This window comes from Muntiacus reevesi, chromosome 21, assembly GCF_963930625.1.
Source record: "Muntiacus reevesi chromosome 21, mMunRee1.1, whole genome shotgun sequence".
Taxonomy (NCBI): Eukaryota; Metazoa; Chordata; class Mammalia; order Artiodactyla; family Cervidae; genus Muntiacus; species Muntiacus reevesi.
Window position 1 is genome coordinate 9316775 of NC_089269.1, and position 15505 is coordinate 9332279.

General features: G+C 35.3%; 1 pseudogene; it reads left to right on the top strand.

Moving 5' to 3' along the window:
- Window positions 1-7449: 7449 nt before the first annotated feature.
- Window positions 7450-9120, top strand: LOC136152406 (L-lactate dehydrogenase A chain pseudogene; annotated as a pseudogene).
- Window positions 9121-15505: the final 6385 nt, after the last annotated feature.

Sequence of the window (15505 nt, forward strand, 5' to 3'; positions counted from 1 at the left end):
CAACTCTGGTTAGTCAAAATAACTGTCAGTCCTCTCCTAGGCAAACATCACAAGAACTGCCTTAACGAGAGCTTCAGCATGTGAGGAATCTGAAGCTGTCCAGGAGTTATAAGGAAGAACACCTTTTGGCTGCAATCCTTATGATCTTACTTCTTAGTAAAAGTTATGAAGCCTTAGGCACAGAAAACTAAGCTTTTCCTACTGTTCATTGACTATTGTTAAGGCAACTCTGCAGACTCTGACCTTTTGTCCTGAGGCACCAATTCAAGAAAGGGAGAAGCAGGGGCCAACTTTTAATGACTTGCATTTGCAACAAACCAAGTAAAATCATGATTATCATGATCATTATTATCCTTAGCATTAAGAACAATTCAACAGAACCTTTGTTTTCAGATCTGGTGATTAGCCTGAAGCAGTAATTCTCAACTAGTAAATAAGAAGAGATGCTATTCCTGACAGGCTGCACAATTAGGGCGGATGGCTGTCATAATATACCTAATAATTCACAACAAAATATATCCATTTCAGATCCTCTTGTCCTTTATGATATTGTATGTCATTAAAGTTTATCATAATGATAAACATAAAAAATATGTTCATTGCGGGTTATTTACATTTTAAAAATTTCACTTTGAAAGTTTAGAAATAATCAATTTGGGATTGGCTTTAAAAACTGTAATGCATACATAAAATAGTGTTAATATATGAAATCTTTTACTCTCAAGTAAACATATTGATATGGAAGGAGAGTTGCTATAAATTCTTGAGAACACAAAATCCAGTTATAGAACCAGATGAGATATACATGGGACTGATACTGAACGATTATTTGTGATTCCTTCTAGGAAGCAGAGTCATGGGGTAAAAAAGGGTAATAATATGACTTTTCAACTTTTGATATATTTCTGTTTTTATTTCTATAATAAATGTGTTTTTATAATTTAAAATCATAAATCTTGATTTTAAAGTGTCTGTTGTTTTTCAGTCACCCAGTGGTGTCTGACTCTCTGCGACCCCACGGACTGCAGTACTCCAGGCCTCCCTGCACCTCCTCGTCTCCCGAAGTTTGCCCAAGTTCATGTCCATTGCAAGGGTGATGCCATCCAGCCATCTCATCCTCTGACACACTCTTCTCCTTCTGCCTTCAATATTTCCAAGCACCAGGAACTTTTCTAATGAGTCAGCTGTTCGCATCAAAATCCTGGAGCTTCAGCTTCAGCATCAGTATTGAGTATTCAGGGTGGATTTCCCTTAAGATTGACTGGTTTTATCTCCTTGCTGTCCAAGGGACTTTCAGGAGTCTTCTACAGCACCACAGTTTGAAGTCATCAGCTCTGCCCTCTTTACAGTCTAACTCTCACAACCGTATGTGACCACTGGGAAGACCATAGCCTTGACGATATGGACTTTTGTCAGCAGAGTAATGTCTCTGTTTTTCAACACACTGTTTAGGTTTATCATAGCCAGATGCCATGATCTTAGTTTTTCTAATAAAAATGTCTAGGAAAAGACAAATATTTTTATCTGAAAAAATGACTAGCTTGTTTTCAACATGGCAACACTTGTATAAAGTGAATGATGGGTGGCAAAAAATAAATGAAGCATTGCTTTACAAACCTTAGAACAGTCATGCCAACAAAATAGTGAGGACATAAAAATTTGGGGAAACCAGCAGTAACATAATTTTAAAACATCCTCTGAACTATGCCTCAGTCTATGAAGACAAAGCCACTAGCAGTCATGATTGGGAAGAAAACTATATCAGAATATTCTGCTTAGAAATGCATTGTTTTTATTTTCTTTAATCTCCTTCTGTTATTTGTTATACCTCTCCTCATGCCCGTGCTGCATTATCTCCTTAGACTTCATTTACAAAACACAGTTTCAAAGATAAAATTACAGAGAATTTTAAGAGGGCAATAGCAGAAGTTTTTACCAAGGGCGGGCCCATATGATTATCTTGATACATGCAGAAAAAGCTTCTGACAACATCCAACATTTATTTATGATTAAAACTCTCAACAAAATGGGTATAAAGGGATTATACCTTAACAGAATAAAGGCCACATATGACAAACAATAGCTAACATCATACTCAATGTTGAAAAGGTGAAAGCATTTCCTCTAAGATCAGGAACAAGACAAAGATGCCAACAGTTTCAGCTTTTCTTCAGCATAGTTCTAGAAGTCTTAGCTATAACAATCAGACAAAAAAAGAAATAAAAGGAATCCAAATTGGAAAGAAAGAAGTAAAAACGGTCTCTGCAGATGTCATAATACTATACAAAGAGAATCCTAAAGACACAACCAAAAAAACTACTAGAACTCATCAATTAATTCAGTAAAATTATGATACGAAATTAATATACATAAGTTTGTTGAGTTTCTATATTCTAACAATGAACTATAGAAAGAGAAATTAAGAAAATAATCCTATTCACAACCACATCAAAAATAATAAAGTACCTGGGAATAAATCTAACTAAGAAACACCTATACTTAGAAAACTATAAGGCACCCATGAAAAAACTAAAGAGAACACAGATAGAAAGATTCATGTGCTCATAAATTGGAAGATTATTATTAAAATGATAATATTAGCCAAGGCAATCTACAGATTCAATGCAATCCTCATCAGAATACCAATGGTAGATCTATAACAAATGCTAGTAAATGAGGAAACACAAAAGAACCTGAATACAGTGAAGTCTCTCAGTTGTGACCCCATAGACTGTAGCCTACCAGGCTCCTCCATCCATGGGATTTTCCAGGCAAGAGTACTGGAGTGGGGTGCCATTGCCTTCTCCAGGGGATCTTCCCGACCCTGGGATTGAACCTGGGTCTCCCGCATTGCAGGCAGACGCTTTTACTGTCTGAGTCACCAGGAATCCATATGTAAATGGAATATCACTCAACCATAAAAATGAAATGTTGCCATTTCAGTTATAGATGGACCTGGAGGGTATTCTGTTAAAGGAAATATGAGAAAGACAAATAATTCATGAATTCATTTATTTGTGGAATCTATTTTTTTTAATGAACAAATATAACCAAACAGAAGCAGAGTCATAGATACAGAGTGCAAATAGGTGGTTGCCAGAGGGGAAGGAGTGGTAGAAGGAATAGACAAGGAGGTTAAGAGGTACAAACTTTCAGTTACAAAATAAATTTGTCACAGTTATAAAATGTATAGTGGGGACTATATCAATAATTATGAAATGTCTTTGTATAGTGACAGAAGACAACTAGACTTGTGATAATTTTAAAATGTATAGAAATATTGAATCACTATTTTATGCACCAGGAACTAACATAGTGCTATAGATCAATTATACTTCAAAAACAAACAACCAAGTTTCATAGTAAATTATACTTCAAAAACAATTTTACTTCAAAAACAAACAAGCAAGTCTCATAGTAAAAGAGATCAGACTTGTAAATACTGGAGACGGTCATAGAATTAGTTGAACATAGTTTAAAAATGCAAACTTCCAGTTATAAATACTAGGGATTTAATGTACAACATGATAAAAATAATTAACATGACATACGTTAAAAATGAAAAATGAAAGTTCTTTTAAGTAGAAGAATTCTCACAATAAAATTTTTCTATTTATTTAATGTTGTATCTATGTGAAATGATGGCTGTTCACTAAACCTATTGTAGTAATCATTTCATGATGTGTGTAAGTCAAATTATTATTCTCTGTACATTGAACATATAGTGCTATATTTCAATTATGTCTCAATAAAACTGGGGAAGAAAGAACGGGCCTTGGGTTTCAGCTGGAGAAATACAAGAAGTTTCCACATTGCCATGTAGCAGGGTTTATGGGAAAAGTAGGAATTTACAGGTTAGGTGTACATGAAATATGAATGGAAAATGAATGTTGGGCTGTCCCGCTGCATAAAGAACGATCTGAATACAGTCACAATGGGCTGGAAGTTTACTGCATACCTATTTATTTCTCTGTTTGGTAATGCTTTTTAGTTTGTTTTTTAATAAACCATATCATTGATAATGAATTAAAATGCATGAATACATGTTTCTTTTAAAAAATAAGCACTAAAGTTCTATTTCTCAAGAAAACTGATGGTACTCATACAATTGGTATTGCGTTTGTCAGCCTTTACCATCTACATTTGTGACTGTGACACCACTGACTCCTTAAAAACCAGAAGATGTCAGAATCTGCAGAAACATCAATACCCACTTCAAAAGTTAATAGCTATTTTAAGAAAAATCACTCAAAGACAATAATTTAACATGTACAGCTTACTATTCCGTTAAGTATAGCTTTCCATTAAGATCAAAAGATTATACTTATAAATTAATTTCACTTATTTGTATAAACATGTGAAATGACAGCTGCTACTGAGCTGGCTCCCTGAACTGTAAAACTTTATAAATAGTTCAATGATGTCAGTTATATAGAGAGAGTGTTATCCATATGCCACAAGCAGAAAATCAGTTAGTTCCAATCATGGTTTAATAATTTCATCCCAATTATTGAATCAAAGAAACATTTGACCTTATTTTAAATCAATTCTATTAAAGTAAAATTTAAATATGATAACGATCACCCTTTTTAATTGTATTGATAATGAATTCTGAAAAATATGCACACTTAGGTAACCATCCTGCTGATAACAAAAATATAAAACATTATCATCCCAAACCATTTGCTATTCATCTTAGAAGTCAACTTCCTAGCCCCAGAAAAGCATTTATCTGTTGACTCTAGCTTTTTGTTGTTGTTGTTGTTTTTTAGTTTTTTCTATTCTAAAATTTAATATCAATAGAATTATACAGTATATACTCATTTGTGTCTAAATTCTTTCACTCGGCATGACTCTTTTAAGATTCATTTATACTGTTGCAAGTATCATTACTTTGCTCTTTTTATCATTGAATGTCATTCAATTGCATAACTACACTGTGATTTACCTGTTGACATTTGAATGTTTTTGGTTTGAGGTCATTATGATTCAAGCTGTCATGATTACCATCATGCAGATCATTAGCTGGACATATGTTATATTTTCTCTTGGTTAAACACCTAGGAATGGGATTTGGGGGCCATATGTTAAGTGGGTGCTTCATTTTACAAGAAATCTGACAAAATATTTTCCCAAATAGTACTTTCTTATACACCTACAAGTAATAAATGCAGTTTCCAATTGTTCTACATCTTTACCAACACATTAAAAAAAAAAACCCTTATTATTTCAGGAAGTGTATAGTTACAACTATACCTCATGGACAGAGAAGCCTGGCAGGCTATAGCGCCGCAAAAAGTCAGACACAACTAAAGCAACTCAGCATGCACACACACATGCTGTTAGCTAGATAAATCTACTAACATGGAATATAAAAAAAAATTCATAGGTGATTTTAATTTTTTCCCACTTTTGTTATTTTTATTCAGTGACAATTTTCCATACAGGCAGATTTAATATTGTTTTTATGTCTACTGTAAATACGGAAAAATTTGTAAGTGACATGCTTAATTTGATACAACATTTGAATCATGAGAACAATTGATTGAAAAATATTGGCTAGTGGGAACATACCTAGGAGAAGAATTTCTGGGAAATACATTAACTCTACAATTAACATTTTAAGGAACTGCCAACCTGTTTCCCAAAGTGGCTACACCATTTGACAACACTTCCAGCAATAAATGAGGGTTCCAGTTTCTCCACATCTTAGACAACACTTGCTACTGTATGTGTTTTTGACTTTAAAAACCCTACTAGGGACAACAGAGGACGAGATGGTTGGATGGCATCAAGAACTTAATGGACATGAGTTTGAGCAAGCTCTGGGAGATGGTGAAGGGCAGGGAAGCCTGGAGTGCTGCAGTCCACCAGGTCACAGTCAGACACAACTGAGTGACTGAACAACAATATCTCATTATGGTCTTAATTTGCATTTTCTAAGGAAACAAATTCACTATATACCACAAATTAACTAAAATATGTACCTACAATGAAACTTATAAATGTCTGTTTATACAAGCATCATATACAATACCAAGAAGTGGAAACAACCCACCTATCAACTGATAAATATAACTAGATAAGTAAAATACAATATATCCATGCAATGGAATATAACTTTCTTTGCATTTACTTAGATCTTTTCAAATTTTTTGAACAAAGTTTTGTTGTTTTCAGTATATAAATTTTACATTGCCTTTGTTAAATTAATTCGTAAGTATTTTATTCTTCTTGACAACTTTGTAAATGGATTTATTTCCTTAATTTCATTTTTGGTTTGTGCACTGCCATTGCATTGAGGCACAATTGATTTTTATATATATTGTTCTTGTATTTTTAATCTTGATGCACATTTTTATTATTTATAATAGCTTCTTAGTGTATAGTACAGTTTTTAAGCAAAGTTGCAAAAAAATTTACCCCTAGCAGGAAGCACTACTAAAAAGATATACATATATAATGTAAGTGAAAAGCACCATAGGTATTTGCTCATTCAGATATTTTCCAGATCTTTAAGATAAATAATATCTCTAAGAATCTCTAAAAACAAAAACAAAAAGTCAAAGCAATGCATATAAATGATTTTGGCATAGATTTAAAAATACTAATTTTGATACAGATGTCAGCTATCATTGCATGTCTTTAATTAAGAATGCCTTTCTGAAAAGTTTTTTTTGCTTCAAGTTCCAACACAGAATGAGAAGTCATTCTTTTTCACTGACACCCATTAAAGATGTAATTTGATAGTGCTTCATAGATATCAACAAGCTGGTTTCTGATATAAAGTAAATTAATCACTATTTATAGATATGGGAAATTAAACAAGAATTCAGTTTTTATAAGCTGATTTACATTTTAGTGCCCTACAACTCATTATTTAGAAAAATTCTATGCTGAATCCCTATACAGATGGAAAATTTATTATGAAAATTTGATAACCATCCTCCACTTTATCCATGTTGCAAACTAAGATTTTCATAAGTGGTATTTTACCTAATGTAAAGTATAACGTTAGTTTATATGGTCTACTGACATTTTAGTCACTAAAAATTCTAGAACTTTCTACAGATATTTGTTTGACATGTTTGTTTTTCCACATGGACATAGATTTTTTTTGAGCCTTTATATATATTTTCAATACACATGTTAAAATGGTCAAAAATAGAACCAGTAAATGGATGATATAAAGAGGGAAATGCAACTCATATTGACATTTTTCTAAAAACAACAGCAAGCTGACAATAGATAGGCTACCTGGTGAAGTAGTGAGCCCCCATCACTGGAAATATCCAAGTGACATATTAAAAACACACATCACACCTATCATCGAAGAGATTTTGGCACTGTATGGAGAACTTAAATGTATTACATCTAAGAAAATATATACTAAGACTGAATAAATTTTAGGTTTGGTTTTCTGTCATTTAAAGTGTTTTGTTCACCGGAGCCGCTGCCGCCAAGTCCGGATCCCACGCCGCGCGCCTCCGACGCCCGCCCGTTCGACGGTCACTCCCGATTCCTTTAGGTTCTAAGTCCAAGATGGCCACTCTCAAGGATCAACTGATTCAGAATCTTCTTAAGGAAGAACATGTCCCCCAGAATAAGATTACAGTTGTTGGGGTTGGTGCTGTTGGCATGGCCTGTGCCATCAGTATCTTAATGAAGGACTTGGCAGATGAAATTGCTCTTGTTGATGTCATGGAAGATAAACTGAAGGGAGAGATGATGGATCTCCAACATGGCAGCCTTTTCCTTAGAACACCAAAAATTGTCTCTGGCAAAGACTATAATGTGACAGCAAACTCCAGGCTGGTTATTATCACAGCTGGGGCACGTCAGCAAGAGGGGGAGAGCCGTCTTAATTTGGTCCAACGTAACGTGAACATCTTTAAATTCATCATTCCTAATATTGTAAAATACAGCCCAAATTGCAAGTTGCTTGTTGTTTCCAATCCAGTCGATATTTTGACCTATGTGGCTTGGAAGATAAGCGGCTTTCCCAAAAACCGTGTTATTGGAAGTGGTTGCAATCTGGATTCAGCTCTGTTCCGTTATCTCATGGGGGAGAGGCTGGGAGTTCACCCGTTAAGCTGCCATGGGTGGATCCTTGGGGAGCACGGCGACTCTAGTGTGCCGGTATGGAGTGGAGTGAATGTTGCTGGTGTCTCCCTGAAGAATTTACACCCTGAGTTAGGCACTGATGCAGATAAGGAACAGTGGAAAGCGGTCCACAAACAGGTGGTTGACAGTGCTTATGAGGTGATCAAACTGAAAGGCTACACATCCTGGGCCATTGGACTGTCAGTGGCCGATTTGGCAGAAAGTATAATGAAGAATCTAAGGCGGGTGCATCTGATTTCCACCATGATTAAGGGTCTCTATGGAATAAAAGAAGATGTCTTCCTTAGTGTTCCTTGCATCTTGGGACAGAATGGAATCTCAGACGTTGTGAAAGTGACTCTGACTCATGAGGAAGAGGCCTGTTTGAAGAAGAGTGCAGATACACTTTGGGGGATCCAGAAAGAACTGCAGTTTTAAAGTCTTCTAATGTTGTATCACTTCACTGTCTAGGCTACACAGGATTTTAGTTGGAGGTTGTAACTCATATTGTCCTTTATATCTGATCTGTGATTAAAACAGTAATGTTAAGACAGCCTAGGAAAAAATCAACTTCCTAATGTTAGAAATAGGAATGGTTCATAAAACCTTGCAGCTGTATCCTGATGCTGGCTGGCACTTACCTTGTGTGGTCCTAAATTGGTTTGTCAAATAAATCAACTTCCTCAAGAGGTACCACTGCCCATGTTGCAGATGCTGCAGTTGCCCTTCAAACCAGATGTGTATTTACTGTGTTATATAACCTCTGGTTCCTTTAGCCAAGGTGCCTAGTCCAACTTTTTCCCTCCAGTGAATCACATCCTGGGATCCAATGTATAAATCCAGTATTGCATGCCACGTGCATAACTGTTCTAAAGAATATTATGTACTGTATGAATCAGGATAGTGTACACTGCCTTGTAATGTAAAAGGGAAAAATTACATAAATAATGCAGCCAACTAAGTGTTACACCAACTAAATAAAGCTTGAACAGTGAAAAAAAAAAAAAATAAAATAAAGTGTTTTGTTCAATCATCTACAAAATAAAACTGCATTATATATTTACACATGCATAAAAATGTACAGATAGCTTCTGTACATTCCTGCACCTTCTAATGGGGTGCAATTGACTGGTGTGTTTCTAGGTGGGGGCAGTGTTGCACAATATATATAAAAAGTTATATGCACATACGTAGACATTTTTTCTCATACTTTTATCCATGGTGGTTCATGATACTACTTACAAAAGAAAGACAATACTGTGAGACCAGGAATTTATTTTAATTTAAAATCATTATCTTATTTTCAAAGGAATAAGGAGAAAAAATTATTTTCTTCATAAAGAAAGAAACTTCTGAAAATTAGTTTTTAAACTAGAAATACTAGTATATCTTAAAGCACTACACTAAAAAGGATTACAGACAACGAAAGAAATTCACTCACATGAAAACTCAGTAGTTCCTGATCACAAACACCCAAAATAGAAACCAAATTTTTTTAAAAAACAAGAGATGCTAGCTGTTGAGAAGTCTGGTTTAAGTACCACCAATGTACACAATATTGTGAAAGAAATATGAATCTGGTCTGGCCTTATATCCTCTGAACTTTACTGACTGTATTATACGGAAAGCTGCATCTGTTCCTGTCTTAAAACTGACCATGGTGTCTTTAAAAGAACACTCAAGGAATCTGTAGAATCCTGAGGCAGAGTTGTTAAGCACAGACCTCAATGCACGTGTTGTTTGCTTAAAGCTGTGTGCTCCATGCACACACGTCTAATGTTCATCAATACCATTTCCAAAGCATGGAAATTGAGACTCCATTTATGCTAACAGCAACAACATTTCAAAGCAAGGTATTACTGAAGATAAATGGACACTTTGATTTGAAATATTGAGCTTTCACAAAAGCACTTCTTCCCTAAGCTGAAGCTTGCTTATCTGTTTATCTTTAAGAAAAAGAAGTCTAATCTTCATAATATTCTTTAAAATGAAATGAATACATGAAATAAAATGAGAAGTTTATGAGGGATTTTGTGGGAGCCAGAGGTTTATTCAGTTTTAAAAATAAATCTATTTTCCAGAGCTGTACTATCCAACATAGTAGCCACTAGCCACATATGGCTATTTAAATTAAATTCTTAATCCTCAGTTATACAAGCCATATTTTAGTGCTCTGTACCACATGTGGCAAAGTGATATCAGACAGAGCAATTAAAGAACACTTCCAATAATAGGGCATCTTCTGTTGGACAGTGCCATTTCAGAGAACAGAAATCAATTGCTTGTTACACAGACTTTAGCTTTGAAAGCAATACAAGGATAGAAGTTGAAAACATTATAAAGTACATTCCTATAAAACTCTGCTATTTAAGGAAGCGAGAAATATTTGACATCAACTGTCTAAATTTATTGTTTATTAGATTTACTTGGTTCTACCTAAAACTGTAGAACAGACAAAAGGAAACACAAGATAAAACGGCATCGCACAGACATCAGCAAAAACACTCTCATAAAGAGTCAGACATTCTGAGTAGTTACAAGTACACAGAAGAGTACAGGTTAGGAATTATCAAGGAATTCTAGGAATAAGACTTAGACCATAGGTTGCAGAACCTGGCCTATCAACACATATTATCTGACAAGTAAATGTTTTAAAAACAATTTTAATGTGAGTATCTTTAGGAAGACATGAATTCTCCAAACAACCATACACATGATGCTGAAAGATGCTACAGTTTGAGAACCACTGAACTAAAAAATGATGCAATCATTTTTAAGATGATCTTAGACTCATCATTTTGTATATACACTCCTAGAATTTTCTCCAAATCTGTATACCCTCTTAAAAATACATCAAACTATACTGTTTCCAGCACCATCTATAGTTAACCACCCATTTTTACACACATTTGTTACCTAGCTGGCCCTCAAAGCCACAGATTTTCAATACCTAATTTGTAAAGCTTTACAGTTTTAGAGAGGATGTGAAGAGTTTAAAGGGTCTTAGAAACATATGCCCAGTCTTCTCACTTTATTAATGAGCACAGATAAATGATTGGCTCAATGCTAAATATTAAATTAGTAGCAGAATAGCAGGAAAATCAGACCGACTTACTACTGATATTGCTTTTCCATTGCAACACTCTCTTTTCTTTAAATTTCTCCCCAAGCCTCAAGAAAGCAGATTTTTTTAGGTCCTGTGAAATGATGTATTCCTAAAGCCTAAAACACTAAGAACAAGTTAATAACCAGTAATTCATTTTTATTAGGTTAATGAGAGATGCTTAGTCAGAACTGGTGTGGGAAGTAAGAAGATTAATATTAATTGACTTAGGTTACTTGACAACTATTTTATTTATATGACTGCATTTAATCCTTCCAAAAGTAATGCAGAAAAAATTGGTTCCCCCATTTTCTAGATGAGGAAACTAAAGGTAGTAGGTGACAATAAGCAGTTTACCTGACTGTAAAATCTCCTAGTCTTTTTGCTACAATGGTGAATAGGTGCAGCACAAAGGAACTTCAGAGAGTCAAGAGTAAAATTCTTTGTATTAACAGACAATTTCTAGACAAGCAAAAATGTAAGAGTACTTATAAGTCTTAGACATTGTGCTAAGATTTTTCTAATCTATTTGTGAGTTACTAGTTACCACTTCCCAGATGAGAAAATAAGCACAGAGAATTTCAAAACTTGCTTAAAGACACTTAAGTAGGAAGTGACAGAATCAATTACAAACCCAGGGAAGCTGGCTCCAGAGTTCATGCTAAAAACTACTGCACTAAACTATCACATAGACCAAGACAATGAGCTTTCAGAGTGTGGCTTTCTGACAAGCAGGAACATCACCAAGGAACTTGTTAGAACCAGGAATTTGGGGGCCCTACCCCAGGTCCACTGAATCAGAATCTGCGGGGGTGACATTGAGGATGTTGTGTTTTAAGAGCCCCACATGTGATGCTGAGGGATGCTACAGTTTGATAACCACTAAACTAAGAAATGATGCAATCATTTCGAACATGATCTTAGACTCATCCTTTTGTATATACACTCGAGAATTTTCTACATGTCTGTATGTACTCTTTTTAAAAATATATCAAATTGTACTGTTATGTTATTTATTTGTTCTCTAATCAATATATCATGAGAATTTTCATATATTGATAATTTTATGAGAACATATCTCTTAGTGGCAGCTTAGTATCTGCTATGGGCTGAATGTATCTCCCCCACAAAACTCATAGGTTGAAGACCTAATCCTCATGTGAAGGTGCTACCTGGGACCCGTGGCAGACTGTCTCTCCCAATAATTGCTAGACATTTAAGCATTTAATTTTTTTTCCACTTTTAAATAATGCTACAGTAAACTATTTTGTACTTAAAATATATTTCTCAGTATTTACTTAGGATAAATCCTTAAAAACAGATTGCATGATCAGTAGTTTCGTTTAGGTTTTTTAACCTTTGGTAAATATTTCACTTATGAGATTATATGAAGAAGCTAATTTTCCAGAAATTCATCCTAACAATAGATAATCATTTGTAGTCTTAAAATTTGGAATTTTCCTTTAAAATCACATTAATTCTCATTAATATCTATCTGATTATAGCTAAAGTAAGCTTTTAATACATATATTAGAATTTGTATTTCTTATTTTATGAATTAACTGTAAATGTATTTATCTTTTATTGTCTTGGGATTAAATATTTTTCATTGCGTTATAAGACATTTATATATTTATAAGACATTTATATATTTATAATAATCCACCATAGGCTTGGTAAAACTAAATATATACAAGTAAAGATATAGAGATCGATATTATATATAAAACCTATTTGTATCCACAATTATTTTAAAATTAATTTATGGAAATAATTAATGATTTTCCAGTTATTGTCAAATAGACCAAGCCACTATAAAGTATCTTAGCATCTCTTTAACGTATAATTAGAAAACTTACAACTAGAACCACACACTTTGGAAACATCACCATCCCAATCAAACAAAGCATTTTTTCCAATATTGGGGACTGGGAGTTCTTAGTAAACTCAGCAGGAATTCAGTAGGAGGACTGAAGGAGAGATCCAGTAATTTTTTATATTAAACTCACCTGGGTCCTTCTTGCTAATGACATAGTGCTGACGATTCTTGATCATCTCTAACCAGTAGTCAGTCCTGCTTTAATATAAGCCCATGGTCTCTAGAACAGAATTTGGCCTAGCTCTCAAAATCTTATTTTCATTCACATGTATCAATTTATTCTCTATTATAAAAATATAAATTTGTTTTAGTTACAGTATCTGTTGTTTCTGCTTCTTCCACTCTGACATTACCCTGCTAACTGCAGCAGAACCATACATAACAGAGTTACGTAGAATAGGGAAGGTTATTGAAAGTGAAATCTAAATGAATGTGTCAGGGGAGTGTAGTCTCCTCGGTTCTGTCTCATCTCAACAAAAATTTGAAGCAACAGATGTTAGGGCCCTCAACGTGTCACAGCTCTCAGATAGACCGTGTTATAGCTCTCGGGTCTCAAACAGATCGTGTTATAGCTCTTAGATCAGTGTTACAGCTCAATTTTATTTAGAAAATAAAATTATTTTTATAAATAAAAATTTATATAAAATTATTTAGAAAATAGATACATCCTTGAGGCATGAGGGCAAGCCGACCCAAAGACGCGAAGAGAAGAGAGGGCCAGCGCGCAGGAGAAAGAGAGACCCCCGGCCCTTTGGCTCCTCTTTTTATATGTTTTTTCCTCTGCCTGGGCCTGCCCTATGTAAATTGGGCTAGCCAGGAGTGCTGTTTGTTCTACCTGAGGTCCTCACTCCAGTCCTCGGACCTTCCTGTGTTCTATTTTCGTGGGCTTTTCCCTTCCTCGTCTTTTAGGCACCGCCATTCTGGACTCCTGTTTCCTATTCTAACTACCTAACAAATGTTTTGTAGGTTTCTTGTTTTTTCAAGTCTGCTCCTCTTCCCAGTTCTGTTCTGCCATCTAGATACTTGAACCCATCGATCCCCTTTGCACTTCTTCCTTCAGGCTTTCATTAGCCTAGATCAAGTACAATCTACCTCAAAATTCGGTCACCAAAATACAAATAAACTAGATAAGCGGTTTCAGGAAAGAAACTGTGATGTTCCTCTGGACTCCGCTGTTGTTTTGTCTCCATGGCCATAATGATAACAGGTTCTAAATAGTCTCCTCCTCCTTAATCACAATAAACTTTTTAGTTCCTGAAAACTACCTTTTACAATCCAGAATGATGGGATGGGAAGGGAGGTGGGAAACAGGTCCAGGACGAGGGGATACAAGTATACCATGGCTGATTCATGTCAATGTATAGCAAAAACCACTACAATACTCTAAAGTAATTAGCCTCCAATTAAAATAAATTAATTAAGTTTTTAAAACAGAAAATGTGATAGCATACAGGGAGGAACAATAGCAATATTAATAATCTTCTGGCCTTCATGCAATTTCCATGATCTCTTGAGAATATATTGACCTTCACATTATTTTCAGTTCAGTCAGTTAAGTCCAGTCACTCAGCTGTGTCTGACTCTTTGCAACCTCATGGACTGCAGCATGCCAGGCCTCCCTGTCCATCGCCAACTCCCGGAGTTTACTCAAACTCATGTCCATTGAGTCGGTGATGCCATCCAGCCATCTCATCCTCTGTCATCCCCTTCTCCTCCAGTCTTCAATCTTTCCCAGCATTAGGGTCTTTTCCAATGAGTCAGTTCTTCACATCAGGTGGACAAAGTATTGCAGTGTCAACTTCAGAATCAGTCCTTCCAGTGAATATTCAGGACTGATCTCCTTTAGGATGGACTGGTTGGATCTCCTTGCAGTCCAAGGGACTCTCAAGAGTCTTCTCCAACACCACAGTTCAAAAGCATCAATTCCTCACCACTCAGCTTTCTTTATAGTTCAATTCTCACATCCATACGTGACTACTGGAAAAACCATAGCTTTGACTAGATGGACCTTTGTTGGCAAAGTAATGTCTCTGCTTTTTAATATGTTGCCTAGGTTGGTCATAACTTTTCTTCCAAGGAGCAGGTGTCTTTTAATTTCATGGCTGCAGTCACCATCTGCAGTGATTTTGGAACCCAAAAAAATAAAGTTTGCCACTGTTTTCCCATCTATTTGTCATGAAGTGATGGGACCGGATGCCATGATCTTGTTTTCTGAATGCTGAGGGCTTTTTTTTTTTTCATTTATTTATATTAGTTGGAGGCAAATTACTTTACAATATTGTAGTGGGCTTTGTCATACACTGACTTGAATCAGCCATGGAGTCACATGTATTCTCCATCCCGATCCCCCTCCCACCTCTCTCTCCACCCGATTCCTCTGGGTCCTCCCAGTGCACCAGACCTGAGCACTTGTCTCATGC